Here is a 13,704-nt window from a genome sequence, read left to right as displayed (position 1 = left end):
TATAAAATGATAACAAAAAGCGAGGCTGCCTAACCCAAACAGAGACCGGTTCAAAGAAACAGAAAAGAAAGAAATCAGGAGGGTGACCTGACCCAGATGGAGGGAAAACAACAATCCTTCCAGTAAAGATCCATGCGGACGTGTGTTTAATTCCATATTGATTATTGTTAGGTAGATCTTGGATACTTATACAGGATCAATAAACCTAAATAATACCTTCCGGCTAGCCATTTTGGGTGAGATCCTAAGTTGTCACAAATGGTATCAGAGTAGACCCAGCCCATAATCTATGTAGACTAGGAGACACTGCGGCACAGATCCATTGAACTGACTACGAGCCGATCGTGGTGTTTGTGATTAGATTTGAATAAATTTGAACCTTTAACCTGACAAGAATGTCAGAGCTTGAACGGAGGAAGTATGTGAGGACCCATATGGATGTGTGTTTAGTCCCATATCGGTTATTCGCTAGGTAGATCTTGAATACTTATATAGGATCAAAGAACCCAAATAATACCTTTCAGCTAGTCATTTTGGGTGAAGTTCTGGGTTGTCACACTTCCCTCTCAGAAAGCATCTTAACCTAACACCCATATCAGTCCCTTACCATTATGTAGGGAACCAGGCAACATCCCAATGCAACAAGCAAAAACAAAAGCAGAGCTAGGGGCCCTGTTACACCCAAGAAACGAAAAATAGCCACAGGGCATATGCAAGGAGAGGAAGACTGTAACAACCCAAGACCTCACCCAAAATGGCTAGCCGGAAGGTATTATTTAGGTTTCTTGATCTTGTATAAGTACCCAATATCTACCCAGCGAATAACCGATGTGGGACTAAACACATGCCCGCATGAGTCCTTACATACTCCTCTCGTTTAAGCCCTGATGTCCTCATCAGGTTAAGAATTTAAATCTATTCAAATCTAATCACAAATACCACGATCGGCCCGTGGTCAGCTCTAATGAATCCGTGCTGCAGTGTTTCCTAGTCCACATAGATTATGGGCTGGATCCACTCTGATACCATTTGTAACAACTCAAAATCTTACCCAAAATGGCTACCTGGAAGGTATTATTTGGATTCCTTGATCCTGTATAAGTACCCAATATCTATCCAGCGAATAACTGCTGTGAAACTAAATACACGTCTGCATGGATCCTCACAAAGATATTGTAATGGACTGGACCATGGAGGACGAGCATCAATTTTGCTTTCTTCTCCTCCAGAGCGACTCTGCCCGAAAGAAGCGCCAATGAATATTATTCACCTTCCTAGAAGAAGCTTATGGTGGAGACAAGAATGTCCTATGAATCAGAGCTTGACGTGGTGATAAATGCCATCTGTAATGCTGGCACAACCAATGATGCAAAGAAATAATGATTTGTTTTCATTAGTGCCGAGTGACTCAGCTAGAGTTGAAGGTTGGAAGACCCACTGATCACTAGACCCACAATACAAAAGATCTTGATTTAGAAGGATCACTGCACCCATTGTAGATAACTAGAACCATGGTGGTAAACATTTGCCACTTTCGATAGATCTCAATAAGATTCGGGAGCAAGACCGCTATACCTATAACTAGCTCATGCACCAAAACTTTCGGAGAGCACAAATACAGCCAATGTCTATTTTGACATATTTTTCAAATTTGAGTAATTTTTCAGATAGGAATCAACCAAGAGGCCCGCCAGACTCCCAACAACACTATTCCATGATCATTTAGGCCTACAAGATATCTAGTCAAACTAAATTTTATCATTTTTGGCAATCCAAAAAAAATAGGTGATATAACATAATGCAAAATTAATGTAGGCTTCGAGATATACCTAAAGAGAGATTTACCTTGGATGTAATTTTTCTACTAGTTATTTATTATTTTAAAACTTTAATATCTTTCAAATAGTAAAGAAAAGTAACTCGAATTTGGAGACTCAGACCTCACTACTATAGATATAAGCATTGTAATCAAATTTTTTATTTAATTAATAAAAGTAGAAGGAACATAGAACCCTATTTTTTATTATTTATTTGTAAGATCCAAATTAACTGAATTGATAGAATTGCCTTATTTTCTTTATGACTAAATCTCTTGACAATAATGAACATTTATCTTCTCTCGCCAATAAAAAAACACTTATCTTTCAGGTTGTGGTTCTATAGCCAATATTAGTTGAAGGCAATCAGGTACCGAAAAAAAAAACATAACATATAATTTTTAATGAAACAAAAGGTGACCTTTAAAAAAGAAAAAATATATATTCATATATCTAAATATTTAGAAAAGGAAGGTAAAGGTAACTATACTTTTGATCAATTAGTGTACTAAAATACTAAAAATGCATATAGTATGTTCTATATTCTACCTATATTTTGTACATAGTCACTCCAAGATGGGATAAAGAAAAAGGTTGCAGTAGGAGCTTACAATTTTGGAGATAGAAACAAGGAAAGAGATGCTATTTTAGAGTTTGCAATAGCATATGACCTAATATTGGCTAACATTATTTTAGAAAGAAGGACTCTTAGTTGCTAACTTTCAAAACATCACCGAATGAGAATTTTCTATAAAGATTGTAAGGCTATACTGGATGAAATTTTAACCACTCAACATAGAATGATAATTTTGGATGTGTGTTTTAGAAAATTGAAGAGAATGTGTAACAACCCAAGACCTCATCAAAAAAAAAAAAAGGCTAGCCAAAAGTTTTATTTAGGTTTCTTAGTCCTATATAAGTGTCCAAGATTCATCCAATGCATAGTCATTGTGAGACTAAACACACTCCTCACGGGTCCTCACATACTCATCTCATTTAAGCCCTAGGATCTTCATCATGCTAAGGTTCCAAATCTATTCATAAGCACCATATATCCAATCATAAATACCACAATCAGCTTATGGTCAATTTAAAACAAGCCTGTGCTAGAGTATCTCCTAGTCCATATGGGACATAAGATGGGTCTGCTCCGATACCATTGATAATAACCTAAGACGTCATCTAAAAGAAGGCTAGCTAGAAGCTATTATTTAGATTTATTGGCCTTACATAAGTAGCTAAGATCTATCCAATATATAGTCGAAATAGGACTAAACATATACCCGCACGGGTCCTCTCGAGATTTGAATGTATTTGGATGATGTCGAAGTAACATGGTTGACTAATTTATTTAATTAAAATTTTAAAAACCAAAAAGATACTTGTTGAATGGTGGAAGAGCACTATAATACTGATTTATAAGAATAAATGGGATATTTAAATTGCTCTAACTATTATGGTATTGACTAAGCAAGTGATACAAAAATATCGAAGGACTATTTTGATTTTATGCTAGGAAGGTCGACAAGGAAAGCTACTTTTCTCCTTGGGAGGTTAATAGAGAAGTATAGAAAAAAGAGACAAGATCTTCATTTAATTATTATTGATTTAAAGAAATATAAAATAGAGTCAACTACTGAAAGTACTAGTGAATTTCTAATCATAATAGATTTATATCAAAAATTTACTCTAAATCTTTACCTTTCTATGCTAGTTATGGATGAGGCTTTATTAGTCCTATTAAAGATGATATTTTTTTGCACATGTTATTTACAAATGATATAGTCTTAGTGGATGAAATTAGAATATTTTTGGAGAAGTATATCAAAATCTAAGAATTTTAGGTTAAGTAAAACTAAGAGGGTATAATAAAATATAATTTTAATAAAATTAGAAATAGAGATGAAGTTGGCATAAAAATTAAGGATCATGAAATTCTAAGAATTATCACTTTCAGTATTTAGGATTGATTATTCATAAGAAGTGGGAGAACGATGAGGATATTATCTACTGGACTAAAGTAGGTTGGATAAACGGAAAAAGTACAACTGAGATATTATGTGATTGTAAGATATATACTAAGTGAAAGGAAAAATTTTATAGGACCGCTATAACAACTAGCTATGTATTATGATACAGAATATTTAGAAAATAATATATACACAAGATGAGTATGGACAAAATGAGAATAATGAGATAGTGTATGGTAATACATGAAAATATAGAATACAAAATGAAGTCATTCATATCAAGATGAAAGTACCATCAATAAAGGATGAATTGAGAGAAAGACATCTTAGATGGTTTAGACGTAATGAATATATGCTAAAGGAATGTGCCAGTACGAAGGTATGATTTGATACATGTAGAAAGAAAGAGGGAAAGGCATAGGCTGAAAATCATATAGAATAAAATACTAAAGAAGGATTTGATATCTCAACATCTCTTAGAAAGTATGACTTTAAATAGTGTGGAATAGAAGAAAAAGATTCATGTAGCCTACTCTATCTAATTTCAGATTAAAGCTTAGTTGAGTTTAGATGGGTTGAGTTGAGAAGAATACTAATCAAAAGATACACTATTTAGATTAATAAAAAGAAATATCATACAAAGATCTATTCTTCAATAATAGGTTGAATATATGTAAGCTTTCGTAAGAGCTTGGATTAATATTGAATGCATACATGTCTACATCAAGGACTACTAATAGAATATCAAACTATAGTTACTTTACTTGATTCTAAAGTAAAACCAAGTAGTGTTAGAGCATGCCAACATTTAAAATTCAAAACTTGTTTACTAATATATTCTAGTCAGTCATGATGATATAAGAATCTAGTTTATTATTTACATAATAATATATTTTGAGAAAAATGTTGGGTGGTCACCTTACATTTTATAGAAGAAATGGTAACGAAAGAGAGAAATAAAAGAACAAAAAATAAAAAATAAGAGTGATCTAGAAGGATCACCGGACTCGATGTGTACCACTTTGGCCACTACGAGTATTTAAGAGTGTTACGGGGGAACTAAGCCGCCATGCTCCACGTGACCGGCACGCGCGCCCATGAAGACTACGGCTGTCCTTTGATCCAGCAATCCGACCCCGAGTCGGAGATCTCTTGATAACGACAGGCTGCTTCCCAGAGGCACGCCGAGGCCTCCTGCTCCACTACTCCCTGCAACGGCTGTATCCGATGCTGTTCCACGATCTCCTGTATCAACCGTACAAAGCGGAACTCCACTACGCCCTGTCATGGCCGTACCCAGCGCTGCTCCACGACGCCCTGTAACGGCCATGTCAGTGGCCACTCCATCGCGCCCCACGATGACAAACCCCCCTGAGAGACCCCCCAGCCAGGTATATATGCGGCTGGGGGGAGAAGGGGGGGTAAGCAATATCTTCCAGAGCACTCTCTTGCTTGCGATTATCATCTCTCCTCCTCCTCCAATCTCCTCTGACTTGATCGTCGGAGGGCCCCCACTACCCCAGTGGTGGTGCGAGGCTTGCTTGCAGGTTTCCCGGTGGAAGGTGGAGCGTAACCAACACCAACCAAGACAACTCAGACGGAACCCCGTTCACACCGCTGTGTCAATCGTTCTCGGTTTGGACCACCAGCAACAGTTGGCGCTAGAAGGAGGGCTTGATCTCAGAGCGATCGTAATGGCACGGCGAGGTGGTCGTGGAGCTTCCAATGCCTCCGGTCGCGGGGCCTCTCACGCCTCCGGTCGGGAGGCCGCTGCGTCTCCAACACATTCTCAGCAACACTCCACCGTTCCACCCCCGATTCAGATGGTCGAAGCCGCTCAGTTCGACCAGTTAGCCCAGCAGGTCCGCACCCTCGCGGAGGCGGTGCAGAACCTGCAGGGTGTGATGTCTCGGGCGCCGCAGCGGGCCCAGGAGCCGCTGCTCCCTGAGCGCTCACCCGTCCTCCTTAACCCGCGCTCCTTCCTCTCCCATGGGGAGGAGCGCCGGCGCGAGGGAGATTCTCGAGCACGGTCCATTCTGCCGGGACCGTCCCATCGAAGCTGCGCGGGGTACAAGAGGCGGGCCCGGGCGCGTTCCCAGACCCCCCAGTCCTCAAGGAACCCGCGCTCCAGTCGGTCCCCCTCTCGGTGCTCCTTGTCCCCCACCCATCGGTCGCGCTCCCTGGACCGGCGGGTGGACGATCTCCACCGACAACTCCAGGTCCTGAAGGGCCACTCTAAAGATCCCTTCGCCGACTTGGAGATCTCCTCCCAACCGGCGCTTGCCTCGAGGATCCTGCGGACCCCAAATCCGCCGGGATTCAAAATGCCGGCGATCGAGCCCTATGACGGGGCGGCGGACCCGCGGGATCACGTGGAGAGTTTCAGGACTCTTATGCTCCTCCATGGAGCATCAGATCCTCTCCTCTGTAAGGCCTTCCCGGCGACCCTCCGTGGCCCAGCCAGGGCGTGGTTCGCCGGCCTGGAGGCTGACTCTATCCAGTCCTTTGACCAGTTCACTCGCCTCTTCATCAGCCATTTCGCCGTCAGTAGCCGGCGGCGATTGGTTTCCGACTCCCTCTTTGATGTCCGGCAAAACGAGGGAGAAAGCCTGCGGGATTACCTTACCCGCTTCAACAAGGCTACATTGGAGATCCGGAACCTGAGCCAGGAGGTGGCTCTCTCAGCCCTGAAGCATGGCTTCCGGAAGGGCAGACTCACCTTCTTCCTGGACAAACGCCTGCCGCGGAGCTTCCCGGAGCTGTTGTCTCGGGCGAACCAGTATGCAGACGCCGAGGAGGCAGCCGCCCACCGGAACAAGGAGGCCGCCGAGGCCCCTCTAAAGCTCGGGAAGAAAAGGCGAAAAGAGGCACCCCAGAGGAGGAGCCCGACGCCTCAACATCGGCGCAGAAGCCCGTCACCGGCGAGGAACCACGGCACCCCACGCCCTCGTTCTCCGCACCGACGCTTCAACCGGTACACCCCACTCCTGGCCCCCCGGGCCCAGATCCTTATGGAGGTCAAGGGGCGGGAGAACCTCCCGGTCCCGAGGCAGATGAAGAAAATCCCTGGGAGGAGGCCCTCTCGAGCGTACTGTGAGTACCACCGAGACCACGGCCACGACACCGAAGACTGCTTCCAGCTTCGGGACGAGATCGAGGCTCTCATCCGCCGAGGGCGTCTCGGTCGATATGTAAACGACCGACGTCCCCCCGCAGACCCGCGTCCGGCCGACCCGGCCCCTCAGGAGCCTCGGGAGCAGAATCGACCCGTCGCGGGCGTGATCCACACCATCACTGGGGGCTGCTCTCGGCCCGTGAGGAACGCAGGGGGCTCGGTGGAAGCATCAGGGGTGGCCATCGCGAAGAGGCAGCGGGTCGGAAATGTAATCACTTTTTGTGATGAGGATGTAAAGGGGGTTCAGACCCCCCATGATGATGCCATGGTGATCTCCCTCACTATGGCGAACTATGATGTAAGGCGTGTTCTTGTGGATAGTGGAAGCTCAGCTGATATTTTGTTTTACGAGGCCTTCCAAAAGATGAGCTTGTCCCGACAAGTGTTGCACAAAACATCCACCCCCCTCATAGGATTCACTGGAGATGCTATCTCGGCCGAAGGTGTCGTTGAGCTGCATGTGACTGCGGGCGTTGCACCCGCAGAAGCCACGGTGCGGCTCGGGTTCTTGGTCGTCCGTGTTCCCTCGGCCTACAACGCTATCCTCGGACGACCCGGACTGAACGCCCTTCGCGCGGTAGTCTCTACATACCATTTGCTAATGCGGTTCCCCACGGCGGCCGGGATTGGAGAGGTCCGAGGTGACCAACCGACCGCACGGCAATGTTTCCTAGCAACTCTCAAAGGGAAGAAGCCCGTGGAGGCCCTAAGCGTCGAGTCCCTTGACGCCAGAGACGAGGTGGCTTTGCGGCACGGGGAGCCGGCCGAGGGTGTGATCGAAGTTCCCCTTGAAGAGGGTCGCCCGGACCGTACGGTCCGGGTCGGTGCCAACCTCGACTCGGAAGCTCGGCTCAGGTTAGTGGAATTCCTCCGAGCCAATGCTGATGTATTTGCCTGGTCGGCGGCCGATGTACCTGGGATCGACCCGGAGGTCATTTCTCACGCCCTCAACGTCGACCCAACCCACCGACCAGTAAAGCAGAAGAAGAGACACTGTGCCCCGGATCGGATCCGAGTGGTCGACCAGGAGGTAGACAAGCTCTTGGAGGCAGGATTCATAAGGGAGGTCAGCTACCCCGAATGGCTGGCAAATGTCGTACTTGTCCGGAAGGCGAGCGGGAAGTGGAGGATGTGCGTCGACTACACCGATCTGAACAAGGCGTGCCCCAAGGATAGCTTTCCGCTTCCACGGATAGACCAACTGGTCGACGCGACTTCCGGATATCAGCTGCTGTCTTTCATGGACGCCTTCTCCGGCTACAACCAAATAATGATGGCTCCACAGGACGAGGAGAAAACTGCCTTTATAACAGACCGGGGGCTGTACTGTTACAAGGTAATGCCCTTTGGTCTGAAGAATGCTGGCGCCACTTACCAGCGCCTCGTCAACAAAATCTTCAAAGGGCAAATCGGCCGGAACATGGAGGTGTACGTGGACGATATGCTGGTGAAGAGCCGCCATGCCGACCAGCACATCGCGGATCTGGAGGAGACTTTTGCCACCCTGCGGAAGTTTCGCATGAAGCTGAACCCAGCGAAGTGCGCCTTTGGCGCTTCGGCCGGGAGGTTCCTCGGTTTCATTGTCAACCAGCGGGGGATCGAAGCCAACCCTGACAAAATCAAGGCCATCCAAGATATGTCCCCTCCGACCAAAGTGAAGGAGGTTCAGGAGCTCGCTGGAAGGGTCGCCGCGCTCGGACGATTTGTGGCAAAATCGGCCGAACGCTGCCAACCGTTCTTCAAGGTGTTGAAGCGCCCGAAAGACTTCCTTTGGACGGCCGAATGTCAAGTGGCATTCGACCAACTCAAAGAGTACTTGGCGTCTCCTCCCCTGCTGTCCAAGCCGCAAGAGGGGGAGATGCTCTACCTCTATCTGGCGGTCTCCCCAACCGCAGTCAGCGCAGTACTGGTTCGGGAAGAGGCAAAGCTCCAGAAGCCTGTGTACTACATCAGCCGGGTCCTACGGGATGCCGAGACGCGGTATACGAAGGCGGAAAAGATCGCCTTCGCGCTGCTCACCGCGGCCAGGAGGCTTCGCCCCTATTTCCAGGCTCATCCCGTCACCCTCTTGACCGATCAACCACTGCGGCAGATCCTCAGCAATCCTGAGAATGCGGGACGGCTGGTGAAGTGGGCAGTAGAACTTGGTGAGTTCGACATCCGCTACCAGCCCCAACCCGCCATCAAGGCCCAGGTGCTCGCGGACTTCCTCGCTGAGTGCACTGTGCAGGAGGCGGAACCTAGGCCGCCAGAAACACCCAGCCTCGACCTCCCAATCTGGACGCTTCACATTGATGGGTCGTCGAACCCCGAAGGTGGAGGGGCCGGGCTGGTCCTTACCAGTCCCGATGGAGTGATAGCCGAGTATGCCTTGAGGTTCGGATTTCCAGTGACCAACAACGAGGCGGAATACGAGGCCCTAGTCACAGGACTCAAACTCACCAAGGAGCTCGGCATCCGGCGTTTGAAGGTCTTCACCGACTCCCAGCTGGTGGTCGGGCAGGTCCGAGGGGAGTTCGAGGCTCGGAGCCCGACCATGCAGAGCTATGTCTGGAAGGTGCAAGCACTCATTCCCGACCTCGGCAGTGTTGACATTCAGCAGGTCCCAAGAAGCGAAAATGCCAGGGCCGACAGGCTGTCCCGCTTGGTGGGCGCAGACGCGCACAACTTGTCGAGGGCGATCTACCTGGAGACCCTGGATGCCCCGAGCATCGGCGAGGCCGGAGCGGTGATGGCGATTGATCCGGAGCCATCTTGGATGGACCCGCTCGTCGCCTACCTCGCCGAAGGGATCCTCCCAGAGGACGAAGATCAAGCTCGGCGACTCGTCATGAAGTCCGCCCACTACGTACTCTATGAAGGGAGGCTGTATCGGACCTCGTTCACCGCCCCCCTCTTAAGGTGCCTCCGCCCCTCGGAAGCGGCCTATGCCCTCAGCGAAGTCCACGAAGGCATCTGCGGATCGCACCTGGGGGCTAGGTCCTTGGCGCATAAGATCATGAGGCAAGGCTATTATTGGCCTACCTTGTTGGAGGACTCAAAGGATCATGTGCGGAAATGCGACGCCTGCCAGCGCCACGCCAACGTCCAGAGAGTCCCTTCTGTCCCCTTGGCACCAATCACTGCACCCTGGCCCTTCGCCCAGTGGGGAATGGATATCCTCGGACCATTCCCCGTCGCTTCAGCTCAGCAGAAATTTTTGATTGTTGCAATCGACTACTTCACCAAGTGGGTGGAGGCAGAGCCGCTGGCCACTATCACGGAGGTGCAAGTCCGGAAGTTCGTGAAGAAGAACATCATTGTCCGATTTGGGGTACCTCGGGTCCTCATCTCGGATAATGGTCGACAGTTCGACAACAAGCATTTCCGTGACTTCTGCGAGGAGTTCGGGATCGAGCATCGGTTCACATCTGTGTCGCATCCCCAAACCAACGGCGAGGCCGAGGTCACAAATCGGACAATCCTCCAAGGAATCAAAGCGCGAATCGGTCGGACGGGGCAAGCTTGGGTCGAAGAACTCGAGAATGTCCTTTGGGCGTATCGGACCACGCATCGGACCCCTACCGGGGAGACGCCTTTCAGCCTAACCTATGGCACGGAAGCCGTTGTCCCCGTGGAGCTCGGACTCCCCTCACCTCGGGTGGCCGCGCACCGACCCGAGGCCAATTCGGAACAACTCCGAGGGAACCTGGATCTCTTGGAAGAAGCGAGGGAAATGGCGCAGGTTCGGATGGCGATGTATCAGCGGAGGGTGGCCCGATATTACAACTCCAAGGTCCGACCGAAGCTTTTCAGAATCGGAGATCTGGTGCTAAGGCGAGCTAAAGCATCTCGACCTGCGGAAGGTGGGAAGCTAGCGCCAAATTGGGAAGGCCCATATAAGGTTCGCTGGGTAAACCGACCTGGCTCCTACCAGCTGGAGGCCCTAGATGGTCGAGAAATTCTAAGGAGCTGGAATTCCGCTAACCTGCGGATGTATTACCAGTAGAACGACGATGCCAGAAAGACAGTTCAAAAATGTATAACACTTTGCATTTCAATAATTTCTGGTTACAACGGCGTGCTCGTGTGATTACAAGGAATTCCCAGGGGGGAATTAGGGTGTAAAGAAAGTAAAGAAGAGGTGGAGACTCCGAGGAGCTGAAGATCTGGGATCCCGAAACCTCCATCTGAAGCGGTTGCAATCCCGTCGGAAGTGGGTGCTTCCAACCGGAGGCGCCATCGGCGTCTCACGAAAGAGATGAAGAGCCGGCGCGGATGAAGAAGAAGTGGACGAAGGAGAAGTCCACACTGCCTCCAACCGGAGGCGCCATCCACGCCCCACGAAGAGGATGAGGAGCCGCCGCCGACGAAGCTCCCGCTGCCTCCAGAGGAACGCCACCTCCAAGGGATATTCTGGTCCTCCCCAGTGTTAGGGGAGAGAAGGAATACGAGGGGGAAGAGCATATGGAGGCGCGGTCCCGGATCAGGCGTCTGGTGCAGAGCTCAATCGGGAGGCTGAACTTCAAGGAGGGGAGATGTGATCCCGGATGAAACGCCTAGAGCGGAGTTCCGCCGGGGAGACCCTCCTTGCTGATCCCAGATGAAACGGCTAGTTGGCTGAAGTCGCGAGGGGCGCGCCTCCCGTTCCTTCGGCAGGAGTCTCTCAGCCATGCGCCAGAGAGAAGGTCCACGATCCATGGCAACTTGAACAGCTCCGGCTTGGCAGGCTCCATCGCACCTGCACCTATATTTATAGCCAAACTGCGGCCCCCCGGTCGTTCCGATACGGGTGGCTCCAATAAATGCGGGCGCATTGAATCCGGAGCCGATCCGGCTCTCAAGGCGTATCTTCCCGCGATTTCCTAAGCGTCATTCTCCTTAATCGCATTTTTTGTGCAGGACACTCCGGGTGGCCTGTACCCCTAGGTCCACGTAACTCCGCTCGCGCCCAGGCCGCATCCGCTTCGAAGAACGCGCGCATCGCGGCCGCTTAACTGACACTCCTCGCAAGCAGCAACTGGCGATCCGATTTCCCAGGTAACGCATCAATTAGCGTTTAATGCCCTTCTGGTGTTCCCCAGGCAACGCTTGGAGAAGAGGAGAAACACGATCGCAGCTGGCCACGGAGAAACCCCGTCGGGCTGCAAGCGACAGGCGCATGGCCAACGAGCGGAATTTTCCGAGGCACGGCCCTCGGATGCCAGGCTAACCCGATGATCATCCCGGGAGCAGACTAGCCTGAAGCCCCGACCGGTCGCCTTGGCTTGCGCCAGCCTTGGCCGACCAACGAGCGGAATCTTCCGAGGCTCGGCCCTCGGATGCCAGGCTAACCCGATGATCATCCCGGGAGCAGACTAGCCTGAAGCCCCGACCGGTCGCCTTGGCTTGCGCCAGCCTTGGCCGACCAACGAGCGGAATCTCCCGAGGCTCGGCCCTCGGATGCCAGGCTAACCCGATGACCATCCCGGGACCAGACTAGCCTGAAGCCCCGACCGGTCGCCTCGGCTTGCGCTAGCCTTGGCCGACCAACGAGCGGAATCTCCCGAGGCTCGGCCCTCGGATGCCAGGCTAACCCGATGACCATCCCGGGACCAGACTAGCCTGAAGCCCCGACCGGTCTCCTCGGCTTGCGCCAGCCTTGGCCGACCAACGAGCGGAATCTCCCGAGGCTCGGCCCTCGGATGCCAGGCTAACCCGATGACCATCCCGGGAGCAGACTAGCCTGAAGCCCCGACCGGTCGCCTCGGCTTGCGCCAGCCTTGGCCGACCAACGAGCGGAATCTCCCGAGGCTCGGCCCTCGGATGCCAGGCTAACCCGATGACCATCCCGGGACCAGACTAGCCTGAAGCCCCGACCGGTCGCCTCGGCTTGCGCCAGCCTTGGCCGACCAACGAGCGAAATTTCCTGAGGCCTAACCCTCGGATGCCTGGCTTAGTGCCGGAAGAATTTTCTGAGGCCTAACCCTCGGATGCCTGGCTTAGCGCCGGAAGAATTTCCTGAGGCCTAACCCTCGGATGCCTGGCTTAGTGCCGGAAGAATTTCCTGAGGCCTAACCCCCCTTGCCTGGCTTAAGTCCGGAGAATTCCTGGCAACCTCGAGCCTGCTTAGTGCCGGAAGAATTTCCTGAGGCCTAACCCTCGGATGCCTGGCTTAGCGCCGGAAGAATTTCCTGAGGCCTAACCCTCGGATGCCTGGCTTAGCGCCGGAAGAATTTCTGAGGCCTAACCCTCGGATGCCTGGCTTAGCGCCGGAAGAATTTCCTGAGGCCTAACCCTCGGATGCCTGGCTTAGTGCCGGAAGAATTTTCTGAGGCCTAACCCTCGGATGCCTGGCTTAGTGCCGGAAGAATTTTCTGAGGCCTAACCCTCGGATGCCTGGCTTAGCGCCGGAAGAATTTCCTGAGGCCTAACCCTCGGATGCCTGGCTTAGCGCCGGAAGAATTTCCTGAGGCCTAACCCTCGGATGCCTGGCTTAGCGCCGGAAGAATTTCCTGAGGCCTAACCCTCGGATGCCTGGCTTAGCGCCGGAAGAATTTCCTGAGGCCTAACCCTCGGATGCCTGGCTTAGCGCCGGAAGAATTTCCTGAGGCCTAACCCTCGGATGCCTGGCTTAGCGCCGGAAGAATTTCCTGAGGCCTAACCCTCGGATGCCTGGCTTAGCGCCGGAAGAATTTCCTGAGGCCTAACCCTCGGATGCCTGGCTTAGTGCCGGAAGAATTTCCTGAGGCCTAACCCTCGGATGCCTGGCTTAGCGCCGGAA

This window comes from Phoenix dactylifera, chromosome 5, assembly GCF_009389715.1.
Source record: "Phoenix dactylifera cultivar Barhee BC4 chromosome 5, palm_55x_up_171113_PBpolish2nd_filt_p, whole genome shotgun sequence".
NCBI classification, from domain to species: Eukaryota; Viridiplantae; Streptophyta; class Magnoliopsida; order Arecales; family Arecaceae; genus Phoenix; species Phoenix dactylifera.
The sequence above is the reverse complement of the archived record's forward strand: the minus strand, read 5'-3'. Positions refer to the sequence as shown.